We start from the raw sequence: 18218 nt of genomic DNA, 5'->3' as shown, positions 1-18218 counted from the left end.
ACGCCCATCCCATTTCCTACTTTTTGTAATAATCTCACACTTTATTGAATAAAAACTTATGTACCTTAAGAGTTTGTGGATGTGCTAGAGGTCAGGTTAATGTTTGTGTTTAAGTAATAATTCAAATTATACGAACTTTTCTTAATTTACATATAATCAGTCAATAAACAAACATTTGTTCAGTGCTTACTGTGTGTTAGGAATTATACTAGGCTGTTTGGGGGAGTGATACAAAGTACTATACATTATCAAATCAAAGATAGTTTAGATTATAAGATGTATCCCCATTTCAGAGCTGTGAAAATGTGGGAAAATATGCATCTTAGAATTGATTATATGTAGGTAAAAAACAAAGAGCTTCCACAGTGAGAAAATAATGGAATATATCCATAAAAAGTGTCAAGTAAGTATTAGAGACAAAAAGGTTCTCAGAAATTCAATGGAGCAAGAAGTTACAAGGAGCTGAGGGTGGCGAGGAAAGTGTACTGTGTACGATACTGGCCTAGTTCTGCTAATGTATTTTCTATTGATTCTATAAGGTGCTGGCAAGGAAAGGACAAATTAAAAACTAAGCTTTATACTTTACCTCCGGAAGTGTGACAACTTTCAGTTTTGTTAAGACTTCTGAATTCTATTACTATACCAACACGAAACCAGTGTTTAGTGTGCACATTAACTTATTAAAAACAATTACTTATATTAAAAATTAGGCAAATATAGCTGGGCACAGTGGCTCATGCCTGTAACCCCAACACTTTGGAAGGCTGAGGCAAGTGGATCACGAGATCAGGAGTTCGACACCAGCCTGGTCCAGTATGGTGAAACCCTGTCTCTACCAAAAATACAAAAATTAGCTGGGCATGGTGGTGCATGCCTGTAGTTCCAGCTACTCTGGAGGCTGAGGCAGAAGAATTGTTTGAACCTGGGAGGTGGAGATTGCAGTAAGCTGAGATCTCGCCACTGCACTCCTGCCTGAAAGACAGAGACAGACTCTGCCTCAAAAATAAATAAATAAACAAATAATTTAAGCAACTATATAATATGCTAAAATAAAAGTGAAATTTAGGGGAAATGGCCCAAATAATTTAAACGTTTAACCTGCAAAAACAAAACAAGTGAAAATATTTAAAAATAATAGTTTAGGCATTATTTCTATACTTGAGGAGTGAAAAGAAAACTTGTAATACAACAGATATACGAAGTTCTAAACCATATCTGCACCTGTGGATCTAGGGTCAAGAAAAGGCCATTCTTTTTTCCTTTTTTAAATATGAAAGGCTTCACAAATTTTTTTGTCATCCTTGTGCAGGGAGCCATGCTAATCTCTGTATCATTCCAATTTTAGTGTACACACTGCTAAAACACTCCTGGGCCACTCTGAAGTCCCCCCTTTCACAGCTACCCTAACCCAAGCTCTAAACATCAAGACCTCCAGGCCTTGATTAAGCAGGATACCAGGGGATCCTGGTCTCATCCAATCTTCTTAGGGTCACTATTCTTCCCTCTCCTCAAAGAACCTTAAACTTCAAGCTTTTTTGCTCCCTGCGATTATCCTCTGCTGCATCTCCTATGACTAATCATATCTCTGTGTGAAAAGAAATGTTTGCAGGACTTCGTGGATCACAGCTGACTTTTATTAGCCCTTGTGTCCACTCTTCTCTGAGGGCTAAGTGAGGCTAAACCTATAAAGTTTCATTCCTATTTTCATAGGTCAAAGCCCCAAATACAAACAGCTTGTCTCTTCCCATATTTGTCCTACATGAACTATCATTCCTAAAATGCTACATACTTCCTTAAGTGTGGAAGTATCCAATCCTTCTCTCCCTGCCAAAATCTCCCACTTGCTCTTTGGAATTTCAACTCCCCCATGCCCTCAAACACTTCCCTCTGAATGTTCCTTCCACCTGATGCCTTAGCTAAACCTGGGTCTCTCTCTATACCACTTTCCCTGCAGCTCCCTCAAGAGAGATCTGCTCATATTCTCACATCTATGTACTGTCAGGAGATGAGGATACTTCCCAGTGCTACTTAGAGTCCACTGCTTTTCCACGCTTTTGTAAAAACTCCTGCTACTCTCTCCAGGATTGGTAACTGTAATCTCCCTTCCTCCTGTGTGTGCCTTATTATTCATGGAAGACAGTGGCACTTGGCTTACCGTCTTTTGTGCCATGAGTACTGCCACCATCCTAAGTGACTTTAGAGTCCTCAAGAAAGACCCACAGTATCCCCGTATCCTCCTTCAATGCTATTCAACCACCCACCATCACGGTCACCCCCTGGATCTTGTCATCATGGCCTAAAACTCTCTATACTTCTTTTTTTTTTTTTTTTTTTTTTGAGACGACAGAGTCTTGCTCTGTTGCCAGGTGCCAGGCTGGAGTGCAGCGGCGCAATCTTGGCTCACTGCAATCTCCGCCTCCTGGATTCTAGCAATTCTCCTGCCTCAGCCTCTCTCAGCTGGGACTACAGGTGTGCACCACCATGCCCAGCTAATTTTTGTATTTTTTAGTAGAGGTGGGGTTTCACCATGTTGGCCAGGATGGTCAACCTTGTGATCCGCCTGCCTCGGCCTCCCAAAGTGCTGGGATTACAGGCTTGAGCCACCACACCCAGCCTGTCTCTACTTCTAAAATCACTAATTCAGTCTACTTTCTGACCACAAGCAGCTATGCTTCCAGCTCATTATCAAGCTAGTCCAACTGCAACTATTCTTCCCTTTCATTTGAATATCAGTTTGTTGACTCCTTTCTTTCTATTACTCCGTCCTTGTCTTCACTTCCCCATTTGTCTAGCTTACAGTTCATGGCCTGTCATTTCCTTTGCTCTTTTAGAATTTCTTTGAACTCTCTCCTTAACTATACTCTTTCCTCTCTTCTAAAACACCACACTCTCCCAATTCCTCTTATTTCTCTGGCTGCCCTTTTGCAAGCATTTTTGCTGACTCCTTCTTCGTGTTCTATTAAACCTTTATGAGAGTTTTTCAGGGATCTTTCCTAGGAGTGCTTCTCTTTTCATTCAATATCCTTTCCTTAAGTAATTTTAACTTTTTCTATGGCTTCAATTACTATCAACATGCATATGCTCCTCAAACTTATACCTTGTTGTTGGAGTTTCGGATTGATCTATCTGACTGCTTACCTGATATCTTCAAATGGATATCTCCAAGGTACCCTTAACTCAGACTGTTCAAAAGTAAACTCATCAATATTCCATTAAATCTATCGCTGCCAGAAAACTGAGCCATCTTTGACATTTACTGCTCGCATATCTCCCCACATTTAAATAACCACAAAGACCTGTTAATTCTGTCTCAAATTGTTTCTCAAAGTTTTTCACTTTTTTCCATCTTGACACCTGTTCAAGTCACTATCATTTTTCACAGACAAGTTTCATTCTACTTGTTACCGACCATGTGCCATGCACTGTAAGGTGCTAGAATACGGAGCTTCAAAGGAGCCCCTTGCCTGGATGACATAAATAATGGGCCTTCCTGCAATTGTTATTTCCTCCATTGAAACAGTTAATTTTATATGTCAACTTAACCGAGCTAAGGGATGCTCAGATGGCTAGCAAAACATTATTTCTGGGTGTGTCTGTGAGAATGTTTCTGGAAGAGATTAACATTTGAATCAGTAGATTGAGTAAAGAATATCCACCGTCACCAGTGTGGGCTGGCATCATCCCATCATTGAGGGCTCAGATGGAACAAAAAGGTGGAAGAAGGGTAGATTCACTTTCTCTCTTTTGAGCCTGGAACACCTATCTTCTCCTGCCCTCAGACATCAGAGTTCTTGGGACTTCTGACTTTGGGACTTGTATCACTGGCTCTCTCAGTTCTCTTGGACTCAAATATATTACACCACCAGCTTCCCAGGTTCTACAGCTTGTATAAGACATATTATGGAAATTCTTGGCTTCCATAATTGCATAAGCTGATTCCCATAATAAATCCTGTGTTATCTATCTATACCTCGCCAATCTATTTTCTACGTTAAAGACAAACTTTGTGTGCCTGTGTGCTATAAATGTAAATCTCATTTTGTCACCACTTGATGTAAGGATTAAACTAGATTACGTATGTAGAGAATTTAGTAAGTATCTACCACATGATACATAATCACTGAATGCTATCAGTGGAGAGACACTGAATTCAGCAAATGATTTTGGAATAACTGGCCAGTCATTTGGAAAAAAGTAAAGCTGTATCCCTACCTCACTCCTTAGACTTAAAGAAAAACATAAAACCATAAAAATACTTGAAGAAAACATGGAAAAATATTTGTATAATATTGGAGGTGAAGAAGGTCTTTCAAAACATATCTCCAAACCCAGAAGGCATAAAGGGAAAATATTAACTACATACAAATGTACACATTCTGCCTAGCAAGAAAGGCCATACACAAGACTGAAAGACAAATAACAAATAAAGAAAATGTTCAAAATGTTTAATATGAAAGAGCTAATAACATATATCCAATTAGATCATAAATCAACAAGAAAAAAAAATAACAACTCAACAGAAAATGGTGAAATTGCATGATGTAATAGAGTAATTCCCAAAGTAAGAACCACAAATAGCTAATAGCCTAAAGAAAAAATATAAATAAAACAACCATTTTACTTATAGGTTGGTGAAGACTAGGAAGATTGACTGAATCCACTGTAGGTAAGGAAAATGAGCACTCACCTGCACTTCTGTTGAGAATATAAGTGTGAACCACATTTCTAGAAATAGTTTGGCTATGGGTAACATAATATAAAATGTGTGTACCTCTTGACATAGTAATTTTACTTCTGGAAATGTATTCTAAAGAGATCATTTAAGGGCAAGGGGAGGGAGAGCATTAGGACAAATACCTAATGCATGCGGGGCTTAAAACCTAGATGACAGGTTGGTAGGTGCAATACTATGTAACAAACCTGCACATTTAGCACATGCATCCCAGAACTTAATGTAAAATTTAAAAAAAGAGATCATTTAAATGACTCAAAAAGGTATACTTTAAGAATATTCACTTCATGATTTATAATGGAATTGAAAATGAATGTTTATTAAAACAACAATGATCTTCTTTGGCCCTGTTTTTGATGATGGGGATACAGAAACAACAAGACAGACAAGGTCTCTTCTCTCATGAAACTTACGTTCCAAGAGTCAGAGAAATATTAAATAATAAGCAAATAAATAAGATACTCTGAAATAGTGACAAATGCTTTGAAGACATACAGAGACCTCCTCAGAAGTGCTGTAATAGTGTAACTAGAGGTTGGGTATCCTTAGGAAGGATAGTCAGAGCAAGCCCCTCAAGGAGGTGACCTGTGAATTGGAGTTTGTTTGTTTTTCCTAAGAGCTAGAGTTTGAGGGTGGACTAAGCTAGTCTACATATCTGTAGCCTCAGAATCTATGGTGAGGATGAGGGGGTGCTTAGCTGCTATGACTGCTATTTTATAAAGCACTCTTCTGAGAATTCTAAATCAAGGCAATACAACATAAAAAAGAAAGAAGGCATGTGCTTATCAATAGTCCTAGAACTCTGATTGGTCTTGCCTGAATATGTGCCTACTCCTGACACTAAATAAGATTGGAGGGGTATCATGGAGGAATTCCTCAAAAACATCAATATAATAAATGTGCAAATATAGCATAGCATAATGAAAAGGAAAAAGAAACAAAGAAGGAAAGGAACCGTGAAGTGAAAAAAAAAAGATAAAGAATGGAGTGTTGAAAATGACACCAGAAGAAGAGAAAATTGTCCATGAGTGCTTCATGCTATAGAAGTTTTTAAAAGCATGAATTAAATGGCGAGGTGCGGTGGCTCACACCTGTAATCCCAGCACTTTGGGAGGCCGAGGTGAGTGGATCAACTGAGGTCAGGAGTTTGAGACCGGCCTGGCCAGCCTGGTGAAACCCCATCTCTACCAAAAATACAAAATGCTCAGGAGGCTGAGGTAGGAGAATCACTTGAACCCGGGAGGCAGAGGTTGCAGTGAGCCGAGATTGCATCATTGCACTCCAGCCTGGGGACATAGTGAGGCTCTCTCTCAAAAGAAAGAAAGAAAGAAAGAAAGAAAAAATACTCAAAAACACAACTTAAATAATTAAATAAAAGAATGCAAAGACAGCATGATAAAACAACAGAATGAGATGAAAAGAGATACATAGAGCAGAGGAGAAAAATTAGGGACGAAATTAACACTACTGCGTAACTTATAAATAAGGAAATTCATGATCCAATCATAGTGAATAAGAGAAAAGGTCAATTTTCTAAAAAATTTAAAAGAAGATTGAAAAATATAGAAGAGGCTGGGCACAATAACTCACGCCTGTCATCCAGCACTTTGGAAGGCCAAGGCAGGAGGACCACTTGCGTCTAGGAGTTTGAGACCAGCCTGGGCAACACAGCAAGACACTTTTCTACAAAAAACAAAAAATTAGCCAGGCACGGTGGTGCACACCTGTAGACCCAGTTACTTGGGAGGTTGAGGTAGGAGGATGGTTTGAGCCTACAGGTTGAGGCTGCAGTGAGCTGTGATTGTGCCACTGCACTCTAGCCTAGGTGACAAAGCGAGACCCTGTCTCAAAAAAAAAAAAACAAATTAATAAATAATAAAAAAACAAAGACATATAAAGAAGATATAAAGAAGAAAAGAAAATAAAAACAAAAACAAAACAAAACAAAACAAAAAAAAGAAGATATAGCCAAAGGAAAATTGGCATCCTTGAAGAACACAACAAATTAAAAAGAAGAGGTGTTTTAATATATAACACAAGAAACTTTTCTGATATGAAGAACTATGAAGAACTGAATCTCTACATTAAAAGAGTTTACTATGCTCCAAGCAAAGCTGATAATGCACAATTGAAACCAAGACCTATCCTAAGTTATTCAACTTTAAGAATGGAAAAGGAACTCCTCAGTCATCCAAGGAGAAAAAGCAGGTCACCTAAAAGAAGGAAGAATCCGGCTGGTCCTCAGGCTTCACAGCAAAATTCAACGGCTGCAGTTTCACGGGACAGAGAGTAAGCCCAAGAATACTGTATCTGCTCAAGTTGTCATTTATGTATACAAGCCAAAGGCAGACATTCTCAAACAAGTGAGAATGCAAGTAATAAAGGACACAAGATCCTTTTCTGGGGGAAAAAAAATACTTAATTTGAACCAACTGAGAAGAATGAAGCTACCGGGGCAAAAGAACAAGAGCAACGTCAGAAACTAACAACAGGACAATGACTTCAAGGTTCTGAGGGGAAGAAAATAAAGTCCATGAATTTTACTCTTAGGCAAGTTGTCCTTCAAGTACAATAGCAAGAGGCACAGTTTGATAAATGCTCCAAAGGAAGCTGTACCAACATATATCCAAATATCTGTTTCCCCATACCCTCATCAATTGCATTAAAGACACTATCAATTTTTCACTTGAATAGCAATGACACACCTCTCTGTTATGGAGTGCATGTTTATGTCCCCTTCAGATTCATATGCTGAAATTCAAACCGCCAACGTGACGGTATTAGGAGTTAGGGCCTTCAGGAGTTAATTAGGTCATTGGCAAAAGAGACCCTAGAGAGCTCTCGTGTCCTCTTTCAACGAAGTAGGTATACAAGAAGTGTGCTGTCTGCAATCCAGAAGAGTTGGCTGTGTGCATCTCTGTTGTCTGCCAGCTCTCACCAGAACCCAACCACGCTGGCACCCTGATCTCAGGCTTCCAGCCTCCAGAACTGTGAGAAATAAATTCCTGTTGTTTATAGGCCACCCAGCGTATGGTACTTTGTTACAGCAGCCCAAACTAAGACACCCTCTCATATATATTTTTAAAATTACATCCATCTTCTGGAAGGAGCATATTGCTGATAATTTAATTTCATTTCTTTAGTTAAAAGTGAATTGGAACTATTTTTCAAATGTTTATTAGCCATATTAATATTTAACATATTTTCTGTGACTTTTCTAATTCATATCCTTTGCCTGTTTTTCTTTTGGGTTGTCTTTTCCTTATTCATTATTAGTTTCTTTTCATATATTATAGCTATTAATCCTTTATTTATTATGTATGTTGCAAATATGTGATCCCAGTCTATCACATCTTTCAAAGTTGTTTATAGTTTTTTTATTATATAGTTTTAAATTTTAATTTTGTTTCCTTTACAGCTTCTAGATTTTACATCCCACTTAAAAGAAGCATTTCAACTACAAGATTTAAAAATTGTTCCATATTTTCTTCTGGTCCATAATGACATCTTTTTCATAAGATCTTTATTTAACTATTAGATTCACATAAACTGAGGTTATGAGACTAAGACAATCAGACTCACAAAGACTAAATTCAAAGTGTAAACCAGAATACCAGTTGATTAAGTCACAATGGAGATATAGTTTTCTGTTGACCAAAATGTATGAGATCTTAGCAGAGGCACCTCATTTCAGTGTGTGGGTGCCTGGAAAGCAGAATTAGTAAACTAGTACCTTGATGGTATTCTCAAGACTTGTAATAAAAAGAGAATATTTCATCCAGGAGATCAAAGGTGAGAAGAATGCTAGGTATCTTAAACAGAGAAATATAACAGACATAAAGCAGGACCTCTCACCAGCTAGAAGAAACAAAGAGCCCTGAATAATGATTGAAATCCTCACGCTCCCCTGTTTCCAGTATCTTTTTCCCACAGACAATGTTGGGTGCATCCAGCTAAAGTTTATCTCTTTGGCTTTCCTCTATTCCAAGTTGCATTGCAGACCACATCTTTCTTTTTTTATTTATTTTTATTTTATTTAAGATAGAATCTCACTGTGTTGCCCAGGCTGGAGTTCAATGGCTGGATCTCAGCTCACTGCCACTTCTGCCGCCCTGGTTAAAGGGATTCTCCTGCCTCATCCTCCTGAGTAGCTGGGATTACAGGCTCCTCCCACTGTGCCTGGCTAATTTTTGTATTTTTAGTAGAGACGAGGTTCACTATCTTGGCCAGGCTGGTCTTGAACTCCTGACCTCATGATCCACCCACCTCAAGCCTCCCAAAGTACTAGGATTACAGACGTGAGCCACCACGCAGGGCCTGCAAACCACATCTTTCTTTCCTTAGATGTGTTAATACCACTGATTAGTAGTCAAGTAGCTGTTCCCAAGAGCCTCAGAGAGGTTGAGCTCCTTTCATCACCTGTTGATTACCTTAAATTCTCTCAAAGGCAACCTTATCTATAAGTTCTAAGTACTAACTGTAACAGTTTCACCTGAGGCCAGAAGACTAACTGGAATAAAAGTTACTGAACAATATGAAACAGTATATAGCAAATGAAGAGGTGATAGCACAAGAGAGATATTGAAGGTTTTCAGGCATGGAAATGAATGATGAAAATGATGAGGAAGACTGGTTTGTCAGTCACATGATAGTGGAAGCTGGAGTCAGGGAATAGTGAGGGACAATGCAGGCAGGGAGACTAGGAAGGAAGCTGTTTTAGTCATCTAAACTAAGCCTGCTCTAAATTCTAGTCTCTAGAGTATGACAAATTCATCTCTCTATCCTCAGCACTTAGCCTAAAGCTTGGCATGGTGTTCAATGAATGGAAAGCGGCCAATTTTAATCAGCGTAGCAATTTTCAAGTGAGTTGGTACTTTCAAGGCACTTAAAAAATTTTTATGCCAAAGTGTTGTTTATCTTATTAATTTTTTAATCTTATTGTTTATGCTCAGCAATATCTTTATGTGTAATAATATAACCACTTATTAAGGGCCCACAATGTGGCAGACATTTACAATTTTTAATATAATTCTTATAACAATGCTATAATGATCTATAGATATTGCAAAGCATGGTTCAGATCATTTTAAGAAACTTATACAAGTTTTCATAGTTTGAAAACAACAGCGCAGACACTAAATAACATATTACTAATTAAGAGAAATAAAGATTCCTGGGGGTAGTGGCTCACACCTGTAATCCCAGCACTTTGGGAGGCTGAGGCGACCAGATCACAAAGTCAAGAGATTGAAACCATCCTGGCTAACACGGTGAAACCGTGTCTCTACTAAAAATACAAAAAAACTAGCCAGGTGTGGTGGCACGCGCCTGTAGTCCCAGCTACTCCGTAGGCTGAGGCAGGAGAATTGCTTGAACTTGGGAGGCAGAGGTTGCAGTGAGCCAAGATTGAGCCACTGCACTTCAGCCTGGCGACAGAGTGAGACTCTGCCTCAAAAAAAAAAAAAAAAAGAAGAAGAAAGTTTTATCACTTTTCTGAAAAACAATAATCCTTTTCATTTTATGGTGACAAAACTTGAGCCACAGATAAGCTAAAATAGTGGTCCCCAATTTCTTGATCACGTCTACCTATCTGTAAAAAAAGTATACATTTCGTTAATACACAAATATTTATTTATAAACTATCGCTATCAGCTAATACCTTATGGTACAATATATGGTTAGGGCAGAATTCACTATAATGTATGTATATCTATGTTTTAAATACTCTCCTTGATAATTTCAAAAAGTTTTTGCTGACTTCTTGTCAGATCTGATTAGCTTATAATTGTTTATACCTGATCATCCGGCTAACAGCTTCTACTAGAAGTGATGGCTTGTGTTTGCATTTTTGTATTATTTTCAAGCCATTTTTTTTTTGCAGAAATCTTTTATTTATTTTTGAGATGGAGCTTCCCTCTTGTCACCCAGGCTGGAGTGCAATGGTGTGATCTCGGCTCACTGCAACCTCCACCTCCCAGGTTCAAGCAATCCTCCTGCCTCTGCCTCCTGACTAGCTGGGATTACAGGCACCTGCCACCATACCAGGCTAATATTTGTATGTTTAGTAGAGACAGAGTTTCACCATGTTGGCCAGGCTGGTCTCAAACTTCTGACGTCAGGTGATCCACCTGCCTCAGCCTCCCAAAGTGCTGGGATTACAGGCATGAGCCACTGTGCCTGGCATACAGGAATCTTTTTAAACCGTCTGTTCATTCTATGAATATGCTTAGCTAAAACTAGTTAGCACAACCAGCAAATAGCTTAACTAGGCACAGGTTAACTGCAACATATCATAGGCACCACTGACAACTTTTATGTGGTTGAGGTCTCCATCTGCCTTCAGCATACATCTTGCCCCCTGCATGACAGGTGACCAAATGACTTAACAAGTGAAGATGCCCATCTCAATGTGCATGTAAAATATCAGCAAAACCCATTTTTTAAAAACATTAAAACTACATATAAATTGTAGTTTTACTATTTTCTTCCTAACCTAAGGAATCACTTTGAAGACCTCTAGGCAAGAGGATTGCCTCAAGTAATACGGTCAGAAGTCTTCCCATTGGCTTTCTAATTCTTAATCTGGAGTCTTCCTGAAAATGCTGTTCCAAGGAGGAAATACAAACCTTCTTCTCTGGGCAGATCCTCTGGGTCTTTTTGCTCACTCGCCTGGTGAATGAGATTACTCTGAGTCTGGAGTGTAGGGGAAGAGCTAAGGGCTTGGCACGATCATCTCAGTTTTAAGATTGGGCCTAGAAGAGTCATAGCAAAACCCTAGAATGCAGCTCTGCTCTCTCATTTTCCTGGTGGTCACCACAAGAAGAGACAGAATCACAAATGGACGTATGATGAAAGAGGCTTCAGGAGAGCCCTGTGAGAGCCTCTTGTTTCACTGAAGAGGGAGATGTGGCACTACATGCCCCAGGACCCTCAGCCCGAGGGCCTGGGGCTTACCAGGACTTCACCTGACACCAGGTTTCCTAGCATGCCTGGCTCATTTCTACTTCATTTCCCCATTGGGTTGGGGCCAGGAACCCAGATGTTCCCTCCGTTGGTGCAGCCATTTTTCCAGAGTCTCTAGGAGGCAGAGAGCCTGGAAGGCAGTGGGGGTGGGCAGGAGGAGGAGGGCCTTCCAGTCTAGCTGGCCTGAGGGGGGCTGTGTCCTGGATCAGGGAGGGTCCCCCAGACTATGCTTGGAAAAGTAAAAGGATGCTTCATTTTCCTTACTACCTTTCGGTGCAACATCTAGTCCAGTCAAAGGGTTGATGGGGAGGCCCCAGCCCCCGAACCTGATGCACATAGAAAGGCTGAGGGTCTTGGATAGACTGGAACACAGCCCTTTCCCCTCCAAGACCCCTTTAGAGGTGGAATTCTCTGAACTTTACTAGGAGGCTCCTCAATACCCCACAGCACATAACCCTGTTAGTCTAAATCTTGAATCCCTCTCCCTATCTCCCTTACTTTGAATGACTTGGAAATTTATTCCCAAATACCAGGACCTTCCAAGTCTCTCCCAATAAATAATAACAGCTAACTTCTTTTTTTGAGACAGAGTTTTGCTCTTGTTGCCCAGGCTGGAGTGCAATTGTATGATCTCAGCTCACAGAAACCTCCGCCTCCCGGGTTCAATTCTCCTGCCTCAGCCTCCCAAGTAGCTAGGATTACAGGCACGCACCACCACACCCAGCTAACTTTGTATTTTTAGCAGAGACAGGATTTTTCCATGTTGGTCAGGCTGGTCTCGAACGCCCAACCTCAAGTGATCTGCCTGCTTTGGCCCCCCAAAGTGCTGGGATTACAGGTGTGAACCACTATTCCCGGCCAATAACACCTAACTCTTAATGAGCACTTACTACATGCTAAATGGCTTATGTGGATTAACTCATCTAATCCTAACAGCAAGTCTGATGTAGACACTACAGTCATCCACATTTTAAAGACGAGGAGATTGAGGCACAAAGAAGCTGAAGCCCTTGCCAGAAGTCACCTAGCTGGTTCATGATGAAGGTGGCATTTAAAGCCAAGCAATCTACCTCTTGATTCTGCTCTTAACCACTATACTATGCAGTATGATACACTTAATGTTAAAAATTGATGTTTTCTCAGCTTCCATAAAGTATGACTAAAAACATGTTAGGAAACATTTTATCTGTATCATATGAGCTATACAAATGCAGCCTCAAGGTACATCTCCCTAGCTGTCTTCCAGCCAAATGGCTGCTGCCCCAAAGATGCTCCTGCATTAAAATTCTAGAACTACTGCTGCAAATGCCCTGTGTTTTGATCCTCCGTGAGGCCCTTGGTATCCTCGTGGATGCCTTCATTGGTGGTCTTGTGTGCTGTCAGTGATATTCCTTTCCCCTCCTTAATGGAACACCTGCAGTGCTCACTCGCTGAATGTTTACTCCTCTTTCTGGAAGGAAGATGAAAGCAAGCAAGGAGAGCTGGGTACACACACATCCATCAACTGGGCTTTGATCTCTCTGCCTGGGAAGCAAATTTCACACTCAAGCCAAGTGCAACAAGTTTTACTAGTGCAGTCTCCTATGATATCCCATCCAGTCTAGAATTGAGTCTGCACAGTAGTGAGTCTCCTCAATGCCATGCTCCCCAAGGACCCAGGGCCTGCTCTGATGCAGGTAAAGTGAGCACTCAACAAATGAACGATGCAGGACATGCAGTTAGTTCCTGTGGAGTTCGAGCAACATCGGGCCCCAAACTCGGAGTCTCCCTACTATGTGTAGAGCCCCTACTGTGTGTAGAGTCCATCGTACATCCACACTTGCAGCCACAGCTAGAAGAACAGGAGAGAGGCTTCTGGGCACCAAAACTAACCCCACCCATGGCTGCTGCCCTTGAGCCCTTTAATCCTGATGCAAGGTCAGGTAGGTAACATGGGCACAAGTGAAGACACTGTCTCATGGCTCTCTGAGGTTAAAGGGATTCCGTGAACAGATGAAGGAGCTGCTAGGACAAGACGCCAGGCAGCAGCTGGGGAAGAAAAGCAGTCAGTGAAGACAAGAAGGGCAGGGACCAGCTGTGGAGAGGCCAGACAGCTGGCTGGCCCAAAGAAACCCTTTAGGATGTCGTTCAGGGCCTGAAACGCACCCTCAGCCGTGTAAGTTATTGCAACGCCCTTGCAAATATAAAGTGCTGTACAAACACTAAATCTAGAATGGCTAATAATTTTGTTATGTTAAAGCATTTGTGTCAGGTAATTAATGTACTCATTGTGATCATTTAATTTTATGGCAGGTAGTGTAGGGCTGGACAGAAATAGGGCTCTTTGGCCCAGTCCTCTCATTTCTCATTAGATAAGCCAACAAGGCGGCCTCCCTGGTCTGCTGCGCCAGGGTGTTGCTGGAGAGAACTGCTGCAGGGACGCAGCACCTGGACTTGGGCCTCCACCAGAGGGGATTTCCTGTTCCTTGGCCCCTGGTGCCTAGAGGCCCTAGTGCCCCCTGGTGGTGCCTGAGGCACCATTTCCTCAAAGGAAATTCACAGCTGAATTAATGGGGAAAGAGACAATTAATTGGTTGCCTGGATAAAAGCTCTTCCCTTGACAAGTGTACCTCAAAGCCACAAGGTGCTATGCACAGTAAAGGTGGAGATGGCGCAGCTGTGTGGTGCTGCTTGTGTGGGCAGGCCGAGTAGAAGGCTTTGTCGAAGCTGGAGCACCTGGAGGGAACCAGGCGGCCTGGCCCTAGTGCCCCAGAAAGCCCTGAAGGGAAGCTGTTCAGGCTCCTGCCCATGGCGCAGGCTGCTATGGTGCTCTGGTGGGAAGGGGATCTCTCCTTGTTCCTTGCCCCATCTACTGAGGGCTCAGCTTGCAGCAGGGACGCCATCTTCCCTCTGTTCTCTCTCTTCCTTCCCCCTGCCCATCACCCCTCCGACCCCTCAGCACACCCCAAGCCAAGGCAGGTACTCCTATTCCTTTTCCCAGACCTTCTCACCATCTCCTCCATTGTGACCCTTTCCTAAGTAGGTCCTGAAGAAGAGCCTCACCTCCCATCTGCTCTCAGTCCCAGTTTGTTTGCCAGCCTGAGGAGGGGCTCAAGAAGGTGTAGGGCTAGGGCTTGTCCTGGCCCTGAATGAGCCCCCGACCTCACACGCGTCTAGATTCATGTAAATGCATAGACATCTGTCTCCGTCTCAACCTTCTCATTGATCCTTTTGCGCCTAGAAGTGGTGACCAGTTGGCTTCTCCATGTGGATATGTTAAGGATAACTTGCATAGAAACTGAGCTGTGACTTACAGAATCCTTAACCATGCTCATTACCCCTGCCCCCCTCTCTCTCCATACTCTGCCTGGATACCCCTTCATTTCAGGTGAAGTGTACAGTAGTCTGTTGACCAGTAAATAATATATTTATTATGGAACAAGAAAGGTTTGGGGGCACACACTTCCTAGTATCTTTCTTTGTTAAAGTCAGCAACAGTTGCCTGGAAGACCCATAAACTCCAGGTTACTTATAACCTGGTGGGCGGGGGCATGGGAAGACAGTGGATCCGCTAGTGGCAACGGCCCTGCACATCTCAGAACTGGTGTGTCCTCAGGAAGCTCTCTGTATAGTATGGCGACTACTGTCTTCTAGACTAGTATTCGACCTAGAGCTCCATGTTCATTAGCATGAGTCTTAAAAAATGATAGCACTGGCACTACTGTCTATTGAGGCATCACCAGGTGCCAGGAACGCAGAAAAGTGCTTTAGGTGTATTGTCTCACGTAATGCACCCAACACTCCTATGATGTTGCAGCCATTTGTGGCCTCCTTTACAGGTGAGAGAACTAAGTCTCAGATAGGTTAAGTAGCTTTCTTAAGGTCATACGGTTGCTAGGTGGCAGAGCTGGAATTTGAACTTAAGCAGTCTATGACAGGAAGCCACAGGCATAACCACCACTCTGCATTGCTTCTCTCTTTCTTTCTTTCTTTCTTTCTTCTTTCTTTCTTTCTTTCTTTCCTTCTTTCTTTCTTTCTTTCTTTCTTTCTTCTTCTTTCTTTCTTTCTTTCTCTTTCTTTCTCTCTCTCTTTCTTTCTTTCCCTTTCTCTCTCTCTCTTTCTCTCTCTCTCTTTCTCTTTCTCTCTCTCTCTCTCTTTCTTTCTTTCCTTCTTTCTTTCTTTCTTCTTGACACAGTCTCACTCTATCTCCAGGCTGGAGTGCAGTGGCATGATCTTGGCTCACCACAACCTCCACCTCCTGAGTTCAAGTGACTCTCCTGCCTCAGCCTTCCGAGTAGCTGGGACTACAGGTGCACACTGCCACAGCCGGCTAATTTCAGTATTTTTAGTAGAGACGGGGTTTCACCATGTTGGCCAGGATGGTCTCAATCTGTTGACCTCGTGATCCACCTGCCTTGGCCTCCCAAAGTGCTGAGATTACAGATGTAAGCCACCACGCCCAGCCCACATTGCTTCTTTCTGTGCTATGCTGTCTGGATACACAGGCCTACTATTCCAAAATAATTATTTTAGTCTATTCTGTGCCAGGCACTGTGCTGGGCCCTTGAGAGGGGAAGACTCTATGCAAGATTAATGGATTTATTGATATTTCCTATTTGCCAATCACTGTGCTAAGCTGTACTGGGGAGGGATCTATTATTCCATGAGTAGCTGCTCCATCTACAGCTCTTGGCCAAGAGGAGGGACTCTGGGTGCTTCCTTAGGTATAGGTGACCACAGGTGGCATTAAGCGACTTTACCACCCTGGCCACAGCTAACTGGATCAAGGATGAAGACCTGGCTGGGTGCGGTGGGTCACACCTGTAATCCCAGCACTTTAGGAGGCCGAGGTGGGCAGATCACCTGAGGTCAGGAGGTCGAGACCAGCCTGGCCAACATGGTGAAACCCCGTCTCTACTAAAAATACAAAAAAATTAGCTGAGCGTGGTGCTGTGCACCTATAGTCTCCGCTACTCAGGAGGCTGAGGCAAGAGAATTGCTTGAACTGGGAAGTGAAGGCTACCGTGAACGGAGATCACACCATTGCACTCCAGCCTGGGTGACAAGAGCAAAACTTTCTCTAAAAAAAAAAAAAGATGAAGACCTGACCCAAAGACAGCCAATCTATTCGCTGTCCAAGAATCCATGGTGTGACTCAGCAAGAAAGCTCTGCCCAACAGAATTAGTGACTGGGGTGTGGCCAAACCAATAAGATCCTTTTCTTTGTAAATATAAACACATATTGGTTGGGAGTGTAGGGTGCCGTAGAAGCAAGGACAGAGTACTAAGTGACTACAGTGCTGAAACATAACGGTAGAGATCAATGAATGCCCAATTCAGAGGCAGCAACGAAACCACCTAATTTCCAGAACTAGGCTGTATCCTGAACCACTTCTAGTTCTCAGATGGTCTCTGTGAAGTTTAACTGTGTGGCTGTATATCTTGACTTGACTTCTGTACTTCTGTCTATATCCTCACAAAGATCCCCTATAATCAACATAATCTCAGTGTGTCCTCATGGAGTTCACAATTGAGCAGGCAACACAGATGATAATGAGGGAATTATTTATCATAGATAAATGCTACTACAGGGGAAGCCCAAGAGGCTGTGAGAGTACAGAGGATGCACCTAATCTAACCAGAGACAGTTAGGGAGGGCTTCTTGGAGGAGGATGAATACTATACAGTTCTAATTTTATTCAAAGAAAAATCCATCATCTTTAAAATGGCCCACAGTCTTTAAAATGGCCTACACAACCCTAATTCCCATGTTCCCTCTCTAATTTCTGTTCCTATTACTGTATTCCCCTTCTAGCTCACTCTACTGCAGCCTCATTGGCCTCCTGGGTACTCCTGAAACACACTGACCCCTGCCTTAGTGTCTGTGCTCTGGCTATTCCCTTTACCTGTAATGTCTCCAGATACTCACTTGTTCAATTCTCTCACCTCTTTTATTTTATTTTTTATTTTATTTTATTGAGACAGAATCTCGCTGTGTCACCAGGCACCAGGCTAGAGTGCATTGGCACGATCTTGGCTCACTACAACCTCTGCCTCCCAGATTCAAGCAATTCTCCTGCCTCATTCTCCCAAGTAGCTGGGACTACAGGTGTGCACCACCATGCCCAGCTAATTTTTGTATTTTTTAGTAGAGGCAGCGTTTCATCATGTTGGCCAGGACGGTCTCGGTCTCTTGACCTCGTGATCTGCCCACCTCAGCCACCCAAAGTGATTACAGGCGTGAGCCACCGCACCCAGCTCATCTCTTTAAAATTTTGCTCAAATATTATTCTCTCAGTGAGGTGTACCTTGACCGCTGATTTAACACTGCATCGTGTTGACCACTGCCTACTCCTGTACCAGACACTCGTGATCTCCTTACCCTATTCTACATTTTTTCTTTTCCTCGGAACTTAACATCTTCCAACATACCTAATGATTTACTTATTTAGTATATTTGTGGCTTTCATCTGGTTTTCTATGTTTAGAATGTAAGCTAAACATGCACAGAAATTGTCTTAGTCTATTTGGGCTGCTATAACAA

The 18218-nt window shown here is 42.0% G+C and overlaps 1 pseudogene; it reads right to left on the bottom strand.

Moving 5' to 3' along the window:
- Positions 1 to 1264: 1264 nt before the first annotated feature.
- Positions 1265 to 1365, bottom strand: LOC116529688 (annotated as a pseudogene).
- Between the last annotated feature and the right edge of the window lie 16853 nt (positions 1366 to 18218).

This window comes from Sapajus apella, unplaced genomic scaffold (assembly GCF_009761245.1).
Source record: "Sapajus apella isolate SASKATOON/1434 unplaced genomic scaffold, GSC_monkey_1.0 scaffold62, whole genome shotgun sequence".
Lineage (NCBI taxonomy): Eukaryota > Metazoa > Chordata > Mammalia > Primates > Cebidae > Sapajus > Sapajus apella.
The sequence above is the reverse complement of the archived record's forward strand: the minus strand, read 5'-3'. Positions and strand labels throughout refer to the sequence as shown.